Genomic DNA, 19117 nt, shown 5'->3' with positions numbered 1-19117 from the left:
CAGAGAGATAGGTAGGAGCAAGCCCATGTAATGCTTTGTAGGTTAGCAGTAAAACCTTTGAAATCAGCCCTTGCCTTAACAGGAAGCAAGTGTAGGGAGGCTAGCACTGGACTAATATGATCAATTTATTTGGTTCTAGTCAGATTCTAGCAGCCGTATTTAGCACTAACTGAAGTTTATTTAGTGCTTTATCCGGGTAGCCGGAAAGTAGAGCATTGCAGTAGTGTAACCTGTCAGTTTGTAATTTGCTTCTAATGATCATGATCTTTTCTCAAAGAAGTTCATGAATTTATTACTGCTGAAGTGAAAGCCATCCTCTTGGAGAATGCTGCTTTTAGTTAGCTTTGCGACAGTATCAAAATACATTTCGGATTGTTCTTATTATCTTCAATTAAGTTAGAAAATAGGATGATCGAGCAGCAGTAAGGGCTCTTCGATACTGCACGGTACTGTCTTTCCAAGCTAGTCGGAAGACTTACAGTTTGGTGGAGCAGCAGTAAGGGCTCTTCGGTACTGCACGGTACCGTCTTTTCCAAGCTAGTCGGAAGACTTCCAGTTTGGTGTGGCGCCATTTCCGTTCCAATTTTCTGGAAGCTTGCTTCAGAGCTCGGGTATTTTCTGTATACCAGGGAACTAGTTTCTTATGAGAAATGTTTTAGGGTGCAACTGCATCTAGGTATTGCACAAGGTTTAATTGAGTTCCTCAGTTAGGTGGTTAACTGATTGTTGTCCTCTGACGTCCTTGGGTAGGCAGAGGAGTCTGAAGGACATCAAGGAATCTTTGTGTTGTCTGTGAATTTATAGCACAACTTTTGATGCTCCTTGGTTGGGGTCTGAGCAGATTATTTGTTGCGATTGCGAACGTAATAAAATGGTGGTCCGATAGGAAAACCTTAAGATTCACAACATTTATTCCATGGGACAAAACTAGGTCCAGAGTATGACTGTGACAGTGAGTAGGTCCAGAGACATGTTGGACTAAACCCACTGAGTCGATGATGGCTCCGAAAGCCTTTTGGAGTGGGTCTGTGGACTTTTCCATGTGAATATTAAAGTCACCAAAGATTAGAATATTATCTGCTATGACTACAAGGTCCGATAGGAATTCAGGGAACTCAATGAGGAACGCTGTATATGGCCCAGGAGGCCTGTAAACAGTAGCTATAAAAAGTGATTGAGTAGGCTGCATAGATTTCATGACTGGAAGCTCAAAAGACAAACATTTTGTTTTCTTTTTTGTAAATTAAAATTTGCTATCGTAAATGTTAGCAACACCTCCGCCGTGCATCGGGGGATGTAGTCACTAGTGTAGCCAGGAGGTGAGGCCTCATTTAACACAGTAAATTCATCAGGCTTAAGCCATGTTTCAGTCAGCCCAATCACATCAAGATTATGGTCAGTGATTAGTTCATTGACTATAACTGCCCTGGAAGTGAGGGATCTAACATTAAGTAGCCCTATTTTGAGATGTGAGGTATCACAATCTCTTTCAATAATGGCAGGAATGGAGGAGGTCTTTATTCTAGTGAGATTGCTAAGGCGAACACCGCCATGTTTAGTTATGCCCAACCTAGGTCGAGGCACAGACACGGTCTCAATGGAGATAGCTGAGCTGACTACACTGACTGTGCTAGTGGCAGACTCCACTAAGCTGGCAGAATGGCTAACAGCCTGCTGCCTGGCCTGCACCGTATCTTATTTTGGAGCCAGAGGAGTTAGAGCCCTGTCTATGTTGGTAGATAAGATGAGAGCACCCCTCCAGCTAGGATGGAGTCCGTCACTCCTCAACAGGCCAGGCTTGGTCCTGTTTGTGGGTGAATCCCAGAAATAGTGCCAATTATCTACAAATTCTATATTTTGGGAGGGGCAGAAAACAGTTTTCAACCAGCGATTGAGATGTGAGACTCTGCTGTAGAGCTCCTCACTCCCCCTAACTGGGAGGGGGCCAGAGACAATTACTCGATGCCAACACATCTTTCTAGTTGATTTACAGGCTGAAGCTATGTTACGCTTGGTGACCTCTGACTGTTTCATCTTAACATGACTCTAGTCAGTGAGCTGTCTCAGTTGGTGTCCTAGTGGAATTTGCCCTAGGTGGGTTGAGAGAGGTAGAATGAGACTATTCCTATTTGGGGTTAGAGAGAGGTAGAATGAGACTATTCATAGGTGGGGTTAGAGAGAACTAGACTATTCCTATTTGGGGTTAGAGATAGGTAGAACTAGACTATTCCTATTTGGGGTAAGACAGAGGTAGAACTAGACTATTCCTATTTGGGGTTAGAGAGAGGTAGAACTTGACTATTCCTATTTGGGGTTAGAGAGAGGTAGAACTAGACTATTCCTATTTGGGGTTAAGGAGAGGTAGAACTAGACTATTCATAGGTGGGTTAAGAGAGAGGTAGAACTAGACTATTCATAGGTGGGTTAAGAGAGAGGTAGAACTAGACTATTCATAGGTGGGGTTAGAGAGAGGTAGAACTAGACTATTCATAGGTGGGGTTAAGAGAGAGGTAGAACTAGACTATTCATAGGTGGGTTAAGAGAGAGGTAGAACTAGACTATTCATAGGTGGGTTAGGGGTTAGAGAGAGGTTAGAACCAACTGAGATTCATAGGTGGGTTAGAGAGAGGTAGAACTAGACTCATGTCATAGGTGGGTCAAGAGAGAGGTAGAACTAGACTATTCATAGGTGGGTTAAGAGAGAGAGTCATGTTAGAACTAGACTATTCATAGGTGGGTTAAGAGAGAGGTAGAACTAGACGACAGAGACAGAAGTCATGTTAGTGAATCTAACTGAGACGGCTCACTGACTAGAGTCATGTTAGTGAACCAACTGAGACGGCTCACTGACTAGAGTCATGTTAGTGAATCAACTGAGACAGTTCACTGACTAGAGTCATGTTAGTGAACCAACTGAGACAGCTCTCTGACTAGAGTCATGTTAGTGAACCAACTGAGACGGCTCACTGACTAGAGTCATGTTAGTGAACCAACTGACACGGCTCTCTGACTAGAGTCATGTTAGTGAATCAACTGAGACAGTTCACTGACTAGAGTCATGTTAGTGAACCAACTGAGACGGCTCACTGACTAGAGTCATGTTAGTGAACCAACTGAGACAGTTCACTGACGACTAGAGTCATGTTAGTGAACCAACTGAGACAGCTCACTGACTAGAGTCATGTTAGTGAACCAACTGAGACGGCTCACTGAGAGACGGCTCACTGACTAGAGTCATGTTAGTGAATCAACTGAGACAGTTCACTGACTAGAGTCATGTTAGTGAACCAACTGGAGACAGCTCACTGACTAGAGTCATGTTAGTGAACCAACTGAGACGGCTCACTGACTAGAGTCATGTTAGTGAATCAACTGAGACAGTTCACTGACTAGAGTCATGTTAGTGAACCAACTGAGACGGCTCTCTGACTAGAGTCATGTTAGTGAACTGAGACAACTGAGACAGTTCACTGACTAGAGTCATGTTAGTGAACCAACTGAGACAGCATGTTCTGACTGAGAGTCATGTTAGTGAACCAACTGACACGGCTCTCTGACTAGAGTCATGTTAGTGAACCAACTGAGACGGCTCTCTGACTAGAGTCATGTTAGTGAACCAACTGACACAGCTGAGACGGCTCTGACTAGAGTCATGTTAGTGAACCAACTGAGATGGCTCTCTGACTAGAGTCATGTTAGTGAATCAACTGACACGGCTCACTGAATAGAGTCATGTTAGTGAACAACTGAGATGGCCAACTGAGATGGCTCTCTGACTAGAGTCATGTTGAACCAACTTGAATCAACTAGAGTCATGTTAGTGAACCAACTGAGCTCTCTGACTAGAGTCATGTTAGTGAACCAACTGAGACAGTTCACTGACTAGAGTCATGTTAGTGAACCAACTGAGACAGCTCTCTGACTAGAGTCATGTTAGTGAACCAACTGAGACAGTTCACTGACTAGAGTCATGTTAGTGAACCAACTGAGACAGCTCACTGAGACAGACTAGAGTCATGTTAGTGAACCAACTGAGACAGCCTCACTGACTAGAGTCATGTTAGAACCAACTGAACACTGACTAGAGTCATGTTAGTGAACCAACTGAGACTCACTGACTAGAGTCATGTTAGTGAATCACGGCTCACTGAGAGTCAGTTAGTCACTGAGACAGTTCACTGAATAGAGTCATGTTAGTGAACCAACTGAGACGGCTCTCTGACTAGAGTCATGTTAGTGAACCAACTGACACGGCTCAACTGACTCTCTGACTAGAGTCATGTTAGTGAACCAACTGAGACAGTTCACTGACTAGAGTCATGTTAGTGAACCAACTGAGACGGCTCACTGACTAGAGTCATGTTAGTGAACCAACTGACATGGCTCACTGACTAGAGTCACTGTTAGTGAACCAACTGAGAACTGAGAGTCAGTTCACTGACTCTGAGAGTCATGTTAGTGAACCAACTAGAGATGGTTCACTGACTAGAGTCATGTTAGTGAATCAACTGAGACAGCTCACTGACTAGACAGTTAGTGAACCAACACTGACTAGAGTCATGTTAGTGAACCAACTGACACAGCTCTCTGACTAGAGTCATGTTAGTGAACCAACTGAGACAGTTCACTGACTAGAGTCATGTTAGTGAACCCAACTGAGAGTCAGAACCAACTGAGACTCACTGACTAGAGTCATGTTAGTGAACCAACTGACACGGCTCTCTGACTAGAGTCATGTTAGTGAACCAACTGAGACAGTTCACTGACTAGAGTCATGTTAGTGACAACCAAGTCTGACACAGCTCTCTGACTAGAGTCATGTTAGTGAACCAACTGAGACAGTGAACCAACTCACTGACTAGAGTCATGTTAGTGAACCAACTGAGACAGTTCACTGACTAGGCTGAACCAACTGAGACGGACTGAATAGAGTCATGTTAGTGAACCAACTGAGACGGCTCACTGACTAGAGTCATGTTAGTCACTGAATAGAGTCATGTTAGTGAACCAACTGAGACAGTTCACTAAATAGAGTCATGTTAGTGAACCAACTGAGACGGCTCACTGACTAGAGTCATGTTAGTGAACTGACTAAGTCATGTTAGTGAACCACACGGCTCACTCTAGAGTCATGTTGTAAACCAATAGAGTCACTGTTCAGAGAACCAACTGAGACAGTTCACTGACATGTTAGTGAACCAAGAGTCATGTTATGTTAGTGAACCAACTGAACCAACTGACACAGCTGAGACTCTGACTAGAGTCATGTTAGTGAACCAACTGAGACAGTTCACTGACTAGAGTCATGTTAGTGAACCAACTGAGACAGCTCTCTGACTAGAGTCATGTTAGTGAACCAACTGACACGGCTCTCTGACTAGAGTCATGTTAGTGAACCAACTGAGACGGCTCTCTAACTAGAGTCATGTTAGTGAACCAACTGACACAGCTCTCTGACTAGAGTCATGTTAGTGAACCAACTGAGACAGTTCACTGACTAGAGTCATGTTAGTGAACCAACTGAGACGGCTCACTGAGTCATGTTATCTGACTACTAGAGTCATGTTAGTGAACCAACTGACACTAGAGCTCACTGAATAGAGTCATGTTAGTGAACCAACTGAGACAGTTCACTGAATAGAGTCATGTTAGTGAACCAACTGAGACGGCTCACTGACTAGAGTCATGTTAGTGAACCAACTGACACGGCTCACTGAATAGAGTCATGTTAGAGAACCAACTGAGACAGTTCACTGACTAGAGTCATGTTAGTAAACCAACTGAGACAGTTCACTGACTAGAGTCATGTTAGTGAACCAACTGACACGGCTCACTGACTAGAGTCATGTTAGTAAACCAACTGACACGGCTCACTGAATAGAGTCATGTTAGTGAACCAACTGAGACGGCTCACTGAATAGAGTCATGTTAGTGAACCAACTGAGATGGCTCTCTGACTAGAGTCATGTTAGTGAACCAACTGAGACAGTTCACTGACTAGAGTCATGTTAGTGAACCAACTGAGACAGTTCACTGACTAGAGTCATGTTAGTGAACCAACTGAGACAGTTCACTGACTAGAGTCATGTTAGTGAACCAACTGAGACAGTTCACTGACTAGAGTCATGTTAGTGAACCAACTGACACGGCTCACTGACTAGAGTCATGTTAGTGAACCAACTGAGACAGTTCACTGACTAGAGTCATGTTAGTAAACCAACTGACACGGCTCTCTGATTAGAGTCATGTTAGTGAACCAACTGACACGGCTCACTGAATAGAGTCATGTTAGTAAACCAACTGAGACAGCTCTCTGCTCACTGAATAGAGTCATGTTAGTGAACCAACTGAGACAGTTCACTGACTAGAGTCATGTTAGTGAACCAACTGACACGGCTCACTGACTAGAGTCATGTTAGTGAACCAACTGAGACAGTTCACTGACTAGAGTCATGTTAGTGAATCAACTGAGACGGCTCTCTGACTAGAGTCATGTTAGAGAACCAACTGAGACGGCTGAATAGAGTCTGACTAGAGTCATGTTAGTGAACCAACTGACACAGCTCATGTTAGTGAACCAACTGACAGGCTCATGTTAGTGAACCAACTGGAGACTAGAGTCATGTTAGTGAACCAACTGAGACAGTTCACTGACTAGAGTCATGTTAGTGAACCAACTGAGACGGCTCACTGAATAGAGTCATGTTAGTGAACCAACTGAGACAGTTCACTGACTAGAGTCATGTTAGTGAATCAACTGAGACGGCTCTCTGACTAGAGTCATGTTAGTGAACCAACTGAGACAGTTCACTGACTAGAGTCATGTTAGTGAACCAACTGAGACAGTTCACTGACTAGAGTCATGTTAGTGAATCAACTGAGACGGCTCTCTGACTAGAGTCATGTTAGTGAACCAACTGAGACAGTTCACTGACTAGAGTCATGTTAGTGAACCAACTGACACGGCTCACTGACTAGAGTCATGTTAGTGAACCAACTGAGACAGTTCACTGACTAGAGTCATGTTAGTAAACCAACTGACACGCAGTTCACTGACTAGAGTCATGTTAGTGAACCAACTGAGACGGCTCTCTGACTAGAGTCATGTTAGTGAACCAACTGAGACAGTTCACTGACTAGAGTCATGTTAGTAAACCAACTGAGACAGTTCACTGACTAGAGTCATGTTAGTGAACCAACTGAGACGGCTCACTGACTAGAGTCATGTTAGTGAACCAACTGAGACGGCTCACTGACTAGAGTCATGTTAGTGAACCAACTGACACGGCTCACTGACTAGAGTCATGTTAGTAAACCAACTGAGACAGTTCACTGACTAGAGTCATGTTAGTGAACCAACTGAGACAGTTCACTGAATAGAGTCATGTTAGTGAACCAACTGAGACGGCTCACTGACTAGAGTCATGTTAGTGAACCAACTGAGACAGTTCACTGACTAGAGTCATGTTAGTGAACCAACTGAGACAGTTCACTGAATAGAGTCATGTTAGTGAACCAACTGAGACAGTTCACTGACTAGAGTCATGTTAGTGAACCAACTGAGACGGCTCACTGACTAGAGTCATGTTAGTGAATCAACTGACACGGCTCACTGACTAGAGTCATGTTAGTGAACCAACTGAGACGGTTCACTGAATAGAGTCATGTTAGTGAACCAACTGAGACAGTTCACTGACTAGAGTCATGTTAGTGAACCAACTGAGACGGTTCACTGAATAGAGTCATGTTAGTGAACCAACTGAGACGGCTCACTGACTAGAGTCATGTTAGTAAACCAACTGAGACAGTTCACTGACTAGAGTCATGTTAGTGAACCAACTGAGACGGTTCACTGAATAGAGTCATGTTAGTGAACCAACTGAGACGGTTCACTGAATAGAGTCATGTTAGTGAACCAACTGAGACGGCTCACTGACTAGAGTCATGTTAGTGAACCAACTGAGACAGTTCACTGACTAGAGTCATGTTAGTGAACCAACTGAGACGGCTCACTGACTAGAGTCATGTTAGTGAACCAACTGACACGGCTCACTGACTAGAGTCATGTTAGTGAACCAACTGAGACGGTTCACTGAATAGAGTCATGTTAGTGAACCAACTGAGACAGTTCACTGACTAGAGTCATGTTAGTGAATCAACTGAGACAGCTCTCTGACTAGAGTCATGTTAGTGAACCAACTGAGACGGCTCACTGACTAGAGTCATGTTAGTGAACCAACTGAGACGGTTCACTGAATAGAGTCATGTTAGTGAATCAACTGAGACGGCTCACTGACTAGAGTCATGTTAGTGAACCAACTGAGACGGTTCACTGAATAGAGTCATGTTAGTGAACCAACTGAGACGGTTCACTGACTAGAGTCATGTTAGTGAACCAACTGAGACGGTTCACTGAATAGAGTCATGTTAGTGAATCAACTGACACGGCTCAAATCGAATGATCTGTATATTAATTTAAAATCTGTGACTTTATTCATTCAATAACGGTTGTTATTTGAGCTTCTAATCATCTCTATTTGGTCTGACATATTGTTTCGACCCCTTATCGGCTGCTCATAGTTAGGTTTTGAACAGATGTTGAACACACCCATCCACAGATGACTTTCTGTCTTTATTGGTGGGTTTCCTGAAACTAGCTGTTGCGGATCTATTCAGTATCACTCTGTGATTACAGCCCTCCTTCTGTTTCCACACGCTGCACAGACAGTATGCCTTAGCAGAGTCACCACACACACCCTGCCTGCCCAGCCGCAGCCTAATCTCCCTGTGTATGTGCCTGTCTCTCTCAGGTCCTCTCCCTGACGGCTGGGAACAGGCCGGCACCTCTGAGGGAGAGATCTACTACATCAACCACAAGAACAAAACCACCTCCTGGCTCGACCCACGCCTCGAGCCGTGCTACAGTGAGATAACACACACCTCTCAGTTCTGTCATGTTCACCTCTCAGTTATGTCATGTTCACCTCTCAGCCTGTCATATTCACCTCTCAGCCTGTCATATTCACCTCTCAGCCTGTCATGTTCATCTCTCAGCCTGTCATGTTCATCTCTCAGCCTGTCATGTTCACCTCTCAGCCTGTCATGTTCACCTCTCAGCCTGTCATAGTCACCTCTCAGCCTGTCATATTCACCTCTCAGCCTGTCATATTCACCTCTCAGTTCTGTCATATTCACCTCTCAGTTCTGTCATATTCACCTCTCAGTTCTGTCATATTCACCTCTCAGCCTGTCATATTCACCTCTCAGTTCTGTCATATTCACCTCTCAGCCTGTCATGTTCACCTCTCAGTTCTGTCATGTTCACCTCTCAGCCTGTCATATTCACCTCTCAGTTCTGTCATATTCACCTCTCAGTTCTGTCATATTCACCTCTCAGCCTGTCATATTCACTCTCAGTTCTGTCATATTCACCTCTCAGCCTGTCATGTTCACCTCTCAGTTCTGTCATGTTCACCTCTCAGCCTGTCATATTCACCTCTCAGCCTGTCATATTCACCCTCTCAGCCTGTCATATTCACCTCTCAGCCTGTCATATTCACCTCTCAGCCTGTCATATTCACCTCTCAGTTCTGTCATATTCACCTCTCAGCCTGTCATATTCACCTCTCAGCCTGTCATATTCACTTCAGCCTGTCATATTCACCTCTCAGTTCTGTCTTATTCACCTCTCAGCCTGTCATATTCACTTCCTCAGTTCTGTCATATTCACCTCTCAGCCTGTCATGTTCACCTCTCAGCCTGTCATGTTCACCTCTCAGCCTGTCATATTCACCTCTCAGCCTGTCATGTTCACCTCTCAGCCTGTCATGTTCACCTCTCAGCCTGTCATATTCACTTCTCAGTTCTGTCATATTCACCTCTCAGCCTGTCATATTCACTTCTCAGTTCTGTCATATTCACCTCTCAGCCTGTCATGTTCACCTCTCAGTTCTGTCATGTTCACCTCTCAGCCTGTCATGTTCACCTCTCAGCCTGTCATGTTCACCTCTCAGCCTGTCATGTTCACCTCTCAGCCTGTCATGTTCACCTCTCAGCCTGTCATATTCACCTCTCAGCCTGTCATGTTCACCTCTCAGTTCTGTCATGTTCACCTCTCAGCCTGTCATGTTCACCTCTCAGCCTGTCATGTTCACCTCTCAGCCTGTCATGTTCACCTCTCAGCCTGTCATGTTCACCTCTCAGCCTGTCATGTTCACCTCTCAGTTCTGTCATATTCACCTCTCAGCCTGTCATGTTCACCTCTCAGCCTGTCATATTCACCTCTCAGTTCTGTCATATTCACCTCTCAGCCTGTCATATTCACCTCTCAGCCTGTCATATTCACCTCTCAGCCTGTCATGTTCACCTCTCAGCCTGTCATATTCACCTCTCAGCCTGTCATGTTCACCTCTCAGCCTGTCATATTCACCTCTCAGCCTGTCATATTCACCTCTCAGCCTGTCATATTCACCTCTCAGCCTGTCATGTTCACCTCTCAGCCTGTCATATTCACCTCTCAGCCTGTCATATTCACCTCTCAGCCTGTCATATTCACCTCTCAGCCTGTCATATTCACCTCTCAGCCTGTCATATTCACCTCTCAGCCTTTACAGTGACATGGGTCGTATTTCTGGGTTAAACTCTGGTAACGACTCTTTATTACCATGTTGTCACATGTCAATTTAGTCATTCCTTTGCAGTTGAATCAAATCAAATCAAACTGTATTTGTCACATGCGCCGAATACAACAGATGTACTAGACCTTAGAGTGAAATGCTGAATACAACAGGTGTAGTAGACCTTACAGTGAAATGCTGAATACAACAGGTGTAGTAGACCTTACAGTGAAATGCTGAATAAAACAGGTGTAGGTAGACCTTACAGTGAAATGCTGAATACAACAGGTGTGGTAGACCTTACAGTGAAATGCTGAATAAAACAGGTGTAGTAGACCTTACAGTGAAATGCTGAATACAACAGGTGTAGTAGAACTCACAGTGAAATGCTGAATGCAACAGGTGTAGTAGACCTTACAGTGAAATGCTGAATACAACAGGTGTAGGTAGATCTCACAGTGAAATGCTGAATACAACAGGTGTAGTAGACCTTACAGTGAAATGCTGAATACAACAGGTGTAGGTAGACCTCACAGTGAAATGCTGAATACAACAGGTGTAGTAGACCTTACAGTGAAATGCTGAATACAACAGGTGTAGTAGACCTCACAGTGAAATGCTGAATACAACAGGTGTAGTAGACCTCACAGTGAAATGCTGAATACAACAGGTGTAGTAGACCTCACAGTGAAATGCTGAATACAACAGGTGTACTAGACCTTACAGTGAAATGCTGAATACAACAGGTGTAGTAGACCTCACAGTGAAATGCTGAATACAACAGGTGTACTAGACCTTACAGTGAAATGCTGAATACAACAGGTGTAGTAGACCTTACAGTGAAATGCTGAATACAACAGGTGTAGTAGACCTTACTGTGAAATGCTGAATACAACAGGTGTAGTAGACCTCACAGTGAAATGCTGAATACAACAGGTGTAGACCTCACAGTGAAATGCTGAATACAACAGGTGTAGGTAGACCTCACAGTGAAATGCTGAATACAACAGGTGTAGTAGACCTCACAGTGAAATGCTGAATACAACAGGTGTACTAGACCTTACAGTGAAATGCTGAATACAACAGGTGTAGTAGACCTCACAGTGAAATGCTGAATACAACAGGTGTACTAGACCTTACAGTGAAATGCTGAATACAACAGGTGTAGTAGACCTTACAGTGAAATGCTGAATACAACAGGTGTAGTAGACCTTACAGTGAAATGCTGAATACAACAGGTGTAGTAGACCTTCAAGTGAAGTGCTGAATACAACAGGTGTACTAGACCTTACAGTGAAATGCTGAATACAACAGGTGTAGTAGACCTCACAGTGAAATGCTGAATACAACAGGTGTACTAGACCTTACAGTGAAATGCTGAATACAACAGGTGTAGTAGACCTTCAAGTGAAGTGCTGAATACAACAGGTGTAGTAGACCTTACAGTGAAATGCTGAATACAACAGGTGTAGTAGAACTTACAGTGAAATGCTGAATACAACAGGTGTAGTAGACCTTACAGTGAAATGCTGAATAAAACAGGTGTAGGTAGACCTTACAGTGAAATGCTGAATACAACAGGTGTGGTAGACCTTACAGTGAAATGCTGAATACAACAGGTGTAGTAGACCTTACAGTGAAATGCTGAATACAACAGGTGTAGTAGACCTTACAGTGAAATGCTGAATACAACAGGTGTAGTAGACCTTACTGTGAAATGCTGAATACAACAGGTGTAGTAGACCTTACAGTGAAATGCTGAATACAACAGGTGTAGTAGACCTTCAAGTGAAGTGCTGAATACAACAGGTGTACTAGACCTTACAGTGAAATGCTGAATACAACAGGTGTAGTAGACCTCACAGTGAAATGCTGAATACAACAGGTGTACTAGACCTTACAGTGAAATGCTGAATACAACAGGTGTAGTAGACCTTCAAGTGAAGTGCTGAATACAACAGGTGTAGTAGACCTTACAGTGAAATGCTGAATACAACAGGTGTAGTAGAACTTACAGTGAAATGCTGAATACAACAGGTGTAGTAGACCTTACAGTGAAATGCTGAATAAAACAGGTGTAGGTAGACCTTACAGTGAAATGCTGAATACAACAGGTGTGGTAGACCTTACAGTGAAATGCTGAATACAACAGGTGTAGTAGACCTTACAGTGAAATGCTGAATACAACAGGTGTAGTAGACCTTACAGTGAAATGCTGAATACAACAGGTGTAGTAGACCTTACTGTGAAATGCTGAATACAACAGGTGTAGTAGACCTCACAGTGAAATGCTGAATACAACAGGTGTAGTAGAACTCACAGTGAAATGCTGAATGCAACAGGTGTAGTAGACCTTACAGTGAAATGCTGAATACAACAGGTGTAGGTAGACCTCACAGTGAAATGCTGAATACAACAGGTGTAGTAGACCTTACAGTGAAATGCTGAATAAAACAGGTGTAGGTAGACCTTACAGTGAAATGCTGAATACAACAGGTGTGGTAGACCTCACAGTGAAATGCTGAATACAACAGGTGTAGTAGACCTTACAGTGAAATGCTGAATACAACAGGTGTAGTAGAACTCACAGTGAAATGCTGAATGCAACAGGTGTAGTAGACCTTACAGTGAAATGCTGAATACAACAGGTGTAGGTAGACCTCACAGTGAAATGCTGAATACAACAGGTGTAGTAGACCTTACAGTGAAATGCTGAATACAACAGGTGTAGGTAGACCTCACAGTGAAATGCTGAATACAACAGGTGTAGTAGACCTTACAGTGAAATGCTGAATACAACAGGTGTAGTAGACCTTACTGTGAAATGCTGAATACAACAGGTGTAGTAGACCTCACAGTGAAATGCTGAATACAACAGGTGTAGACCTCACAGTGAAATGCTGAATACAACAGGTGTAGTAGACCTCACAGTGAAATGCTGAATACAACAGGTGTAGTAGACCTTACAGTGAAATGCTGAATACAACAGGTGTAGTAGACCTTACAGTGAAATGCTGAATACAACAGGTGTAGTAGACCTTACAGTGAAATGCTGAATACAACAGGTGTAGTAGACCTTACTGTGAAATGCTGAATACAACAGGTGTAGTAGACCTTACAGTGAAATGCTGAATACAACAGGTGTAGTAGACCTTCAAGTGAAGTGCTGAATACAACAGGTGTAGTAGACCTTACAGTGAAATGCTGAATACAACAGGTGCAGTAGAACTTACAGTGAAATGCTGAATACAACAGGTGTAGTAGACCTTACAGTGAAATGATGAATACAACAGGTGTAGTAGACCTTACTGTGAAATGCTGAATACAACAGGTGTAGTAGACCTTACAGTGAAATGCTGAATACAACAGGTGTAGGTAGACCTCACAGTGAAATGCTGAATACAACAGGTGTAGTAGACCTTACAGTGAAATGCTGAATACAACAAGTGTAGTAGACCTTAGAGTGAAATGCTGAATACAACAGGTGTAGTAGACCTTCCACAGTGAAATTGCTGAATACAACAGGTGTAGTAGACCTTACAGTGAAATGCTGAATAAAACAGGTGTAGTAGACCTTACAGTGAAATGCTGAATACAACAGGTGTAGTAGACCTTACAGTGAAATGCTGAATAAAACAGGTGTAGGTAGACCTTACAGTGAAATGCTGAATACAACAGGTGTAGTAGAACTCACAGTGAAATGCTGAATGCAACAGGTGTAGTAGACCTACAGTGAAATGCTGAATACAACAGGTGTAGGTAGACCTCACAGTGAAATGCTGAATACAACAGGTGTAGTAGACCTTACAGTGAAATGCTGAATACAACAGGTGTAGGTAGACCTCACAGTGAAATGCTGAATACAACAGGTGTAGTAGACCTCACAGTGAAATGCTGAATACAACAGGTGTAGTAGACCTCACAGTGAAATGCTGAATACAACAGGTGTAGTAGACCTACAGTGAAATGCTGAATACAACAGGTGTAGTAGACCTCACAGTGAAATGCTGAATACAACAGGTGTGTAGACCTTACAGTGAAATGCTGAATACAACAGGTGTAGTAGACCTCACAGTGAAATGCTGAATGCAACAGGTGTAGTAGACCTCACAGTGAAATGCTGAATACAACAGGTGTAGGTAGACCTCACAGTGAAATGCTGAATACAACAGGTGTAGTAGACCTCACAGTGAAATGCTGAATACAACAGGTGTACTTGACCTTACAGTGAAATGCTGAATACAACAGGTGTAGTAGACCTCACAGTGAAATGCTGAATACAACAGGTGTACTAGACCTTACAGTGAAATGCTGAATACAACAGGTGTAGTAGACCTTACAGTGAAATGCTGAATACAACAGGTGTAGTAGACCTTCAAGTGAAGTGCTGAATACAACAGGTGTAGTAGACCTTACAGTGAAATGCTGAATACAACAGGTGTAGTAGACCTTCAAGTGAAGTGCTGAATACAACAGGTGTAGTAGACCTTACAGTGAAATGCTGAATACAACAGGTGTAGTAGAACTTACAGTGAAATGCTGAATACAACAGGTGTAGTAGACCTTACAGTGAAATGATGAATACAACAGGTGTAGTAGACCTTACTGTGAAATGCTGAATACAACAGGTGTAGTAGACCTTACAGTGAAATGCTGAATACAACAGGTGTAGTAGACCTCACAGTGTCTGAATACAACAGGTGTAGTAGACCTCACAGTGAAATGATGAATACAACTGTTGTATTCAGATTTCACTGTGAAATCTAATACACTCAGGTTCAGTAGACCTCACAGTAAATGCTGAATACACCAGGTGTATTCAGGCCTTACAGTGAAATACTGAATACAACAGGTGTAGTCAGACCTTACAGTGAAATGCTGAATACAACAGGTGTAGTAGACCTTACAGTGAAATGCTGAATACAACAGGTGTAGTCAGCATTTCACTGTAAATGCTGAATACAACAGGTGTAGTAGACCTTACAGTGAAATGCTGAATACAACAGGTGTAGTAGACCTTACAGTAAATGCTGAATACAACAGGTGTAGTAGCATTTACAGTGAAATGCTGAATACAACAGGTGTAGTAGGCATTTACAGTGAAATGCTGAATACACCTGTTGTATTCAGATTTCACTGTGAGCTGAATACAACAGGTGTATTCAGACCTTTCTGACTACAGCAGGTGAGTAGACTCACCTGTTGAAATGCTGCAATACAACAGGTGTAGGTAGACCTCACAATTGAAATGCTGTATACAGCATTTCACTGAAATGCTGAATACACCAGTGTAGTGAACCTCACAGTGAAATGTCTAATACACCTGGTATAGTAGATTTCACAGTGAGGTCTAATACACCAGGTGTATTCAGCATTTCACAGTGAAATGCTGAATACAACAGGTATGTATTCAGACATTTCACAGTGAAATACTACTACACCAGTTGTATTCTATCATTTACTGTGTAATGATGAATACACCAGGTGTAGTGGACCTTACAGTGAAAGTCTCTACTACACCAGGTGCAATCACATTCTTCACTGTAAGGTTCATTTTCACACAGTTGTATTCAGCACCTCACAGTGAAATGCTGAATACAACAGGTGTAGTAGACCTCACAGTGAAATGCTGAATACAACCAGGTGTGTATTCAGCACCTCACAGTGAAATGTCTACTACACCTGTTGTATTCAGATTTCACTGTGAAAGTCTGCCTACACCTGTGTGTATTCAGACATTTACAGTGAAAGGTCTAATACACCTGTTGTAGTAGACCTCACAGTGAATTGCTGACTTACACCTGTTGTATTCAGCATTTCACTGAAAGGTCTGAATACAACAGGTGTAGTAGACATTTCACTGAAATGTCTGACTACACCTTGGTGTATTCAGCATTTCACTGTGAGGTCTGAATACACTCTGTTGTATTCAGCTTTTTCACTGTGAAATGCTGACCTACACCTGTTGCATTAGACCTCACAGTGAAATGGTCTACTACACCTGTTGTATTCAGCATTTCACAGTGAAATGCTGAATACACCTGGTGTATTCAGCCTTTCAGTGAAATGTCTGAATACACCTGTTGTAGTAGATTTCACAGAGGTCTACCTACACCTGTTGTATTAGCCTTACAGTGAGGTCTAATACACCAGGTGTATTCAGCATTTCACTGTGATGCTGACCTACACCTGTTGTATTCAGCATTTCACTGAAAGGCTGAATACACCTGGTGTATTCAGCATTTCACAGTGAAAGGTCTGAATACAACAGAGTGTATTCAGCATTTCACTGTGAGGTCTACACACCTATTCAGCATTTGCATTAGTCACTGTAATTCTGATTCTACTACCTGTTGCATTCAGCATTTCACTGTGAGTTCTACTACACCTGTTGTATTCAGCATTTCACTGTAAGGTCTACCTACACCTGTTTTATTCAGCATTTCACTGTAAGGTCTACTACACCTGTTGTATTCAGCATTTCACTGTAAGGTCTACACTGTTTTATTCAGCATTTCACTGTAAGGTCTATTACACCTGTTGTATTCAGCAATTTCACTGCAAGGTCTACTACACCTGTATTCAGCATTTCACTCTAAGGTCTACTGCACCTGTTGTATTCAGCATTTCACTGTAAGGTTCACACCTGTTGTATTCAGCATTTCACTAGTCTACCCACCTGTTGTATTCTGTAGTTTCATCGTGGCATTTTCACTAGTCTACACCTGTTGTATTCAGCATTTCACTGTAAGGTCTACTACACCTGTTGTATTCAGCATTTCACTGTAAGGTCTACTACACCTGTTGTATTCAGCATTTCACTGTAAGGTCTACTACACCTGTTGTATTCAGCATTTCACTGTAGGTCTACTACACCTGTTGTATTCAGCATTTCACTGTAAGGTCTACTACACCTGTTGTATTCAGCATTTCACTGTGAGGTCTACTACACCTGTTGTATTCAGCATTTCACTGTGAGGTCTACTACACCTGTTGTATTCAGCATTTCACTGTAAGGTCTACTACACCTGTTGTATTCAGCATTTCACTGTAAGGTCTACTACACCTGTTGTATTCAGCATTTCACTGTGAGGTCTACTACACCTGTTGTATTCAGCATTTCACTGTGAGGTCTACTACACCTGTTGTATTCAGCATTTCACTGTGAGGTCTACTACACCTGTTGTATTCAGCATTTCACTGTAAGGTCTACTACACCTGTTGTATTCAGCATTTCACTGTGAGGTCTACTACACCTGTTGTATTCAGCATTTCACTGTAAGGTCTACTACACCTGTTGTATTCAGCATTTCACTGTAAGGTCTACTACACCTGTTGTATTCAGCATTTCACTGTAAGGTCTACTACACCTGTTGTATTCAGCATTTCACTGTAAGGTCTACTACACCTGTTGTATTCAGCATTTCACTGTGAGGTCTACTACACCTGTTGTATTCAGCATTTCACTGTAAGGTCTACTACACCTGTTGTATTCAGCATTTCACTGTGAGGTCTACTACACCTGTTGTATTCAGCATTTCACTGTAAGGTCTACTACACCTGTTGTATTCAGCATTTCACTGTAAGGTCTACTACACCTGTTGTATTCAGCATTTCACTGTGAGGTCTACTACACCTGTTGTATTCAGCATTTCACTGTAGGTCTACTACACCTGTTGTATTCAGCATTTCACTGTAAGGTCTACTACACCTGTTGTATTCAGCATTTCACTGTGAGGTCTACTTACACCTGTTGTATTCAGCATTTCACTGTGAGGTCTACTACACCTGTTGTATTCAGCATTTCACTGTAGGTCTACTACACCTGCTGTATTCAGCATTTCACTGTATGTCTCTACACCTGTTGTATTCAGCATTTCACTGTAAGGTCTACTACACCTGTTGTATTCAGCACTTTCACTGTGAGGTCTACCACACCTGTTGTATTCAGCATTTCACTGTAAGGTCTACTACACCTGTTTTATTCAGCATTTCACTGTAAGGTCTACTACACCTGTTTATTCAGCATTTCACTGTAAGTTCACACACCTGTTGTATTCAGTATTTCTACTGTAAGGTCTACTACACCTGCTGTATTCAGCACTTCACCTAAAGGTCTACTACACCTGCTGTATTCAGCATTTCACTGTAAGGTCTAGTACACCTGTTGTATCCAGCATTTTCACTGCAGAGGTCTACTACACCTGCTGTATTCAGCATTTCACTGTAAGGTCTAGTGCACCTGTTGTATTCAGCATTTCACTGTGAAGGTCTACTACACCTGTTGTATTCAGCATTTCACTGTAAGGTCTACTACACCTGTTGTATTCAGCATTTCACTGTAAGGTCTACTACACCTGTTGTATTCAGCATTTCACTGTAAGGTCTACTACACCTGTTGTATTCAGCATTTCACTGTAAGGTCTACTACACCTGTTGTATTCAGCATTTCACTGTAAGGTCTACTACACCTGTTGTATTCAGCATTTCACTGTAAGGTC

This window comes from Oncorhynchus nerka, linkage group LG14 (genome assembly GCF_034236695.1).
Source record: "Oncorhynchus nerka isolate Pitt River linkage group LG14, Oner_Uvic_2.0, whole genome shotgun sequence".
Lineage (NCBI taxonomy): Eukaryota > Metazoa > Chordata > Actinopteri > Salmoniformes > Salmonidae > Oncorhynchus > Oncorhynchus nerka.
The sequence above is the reverse complement of the archived record's forward strand: the minus strand, read 5'-3'. Positions refer to the sequence as shown.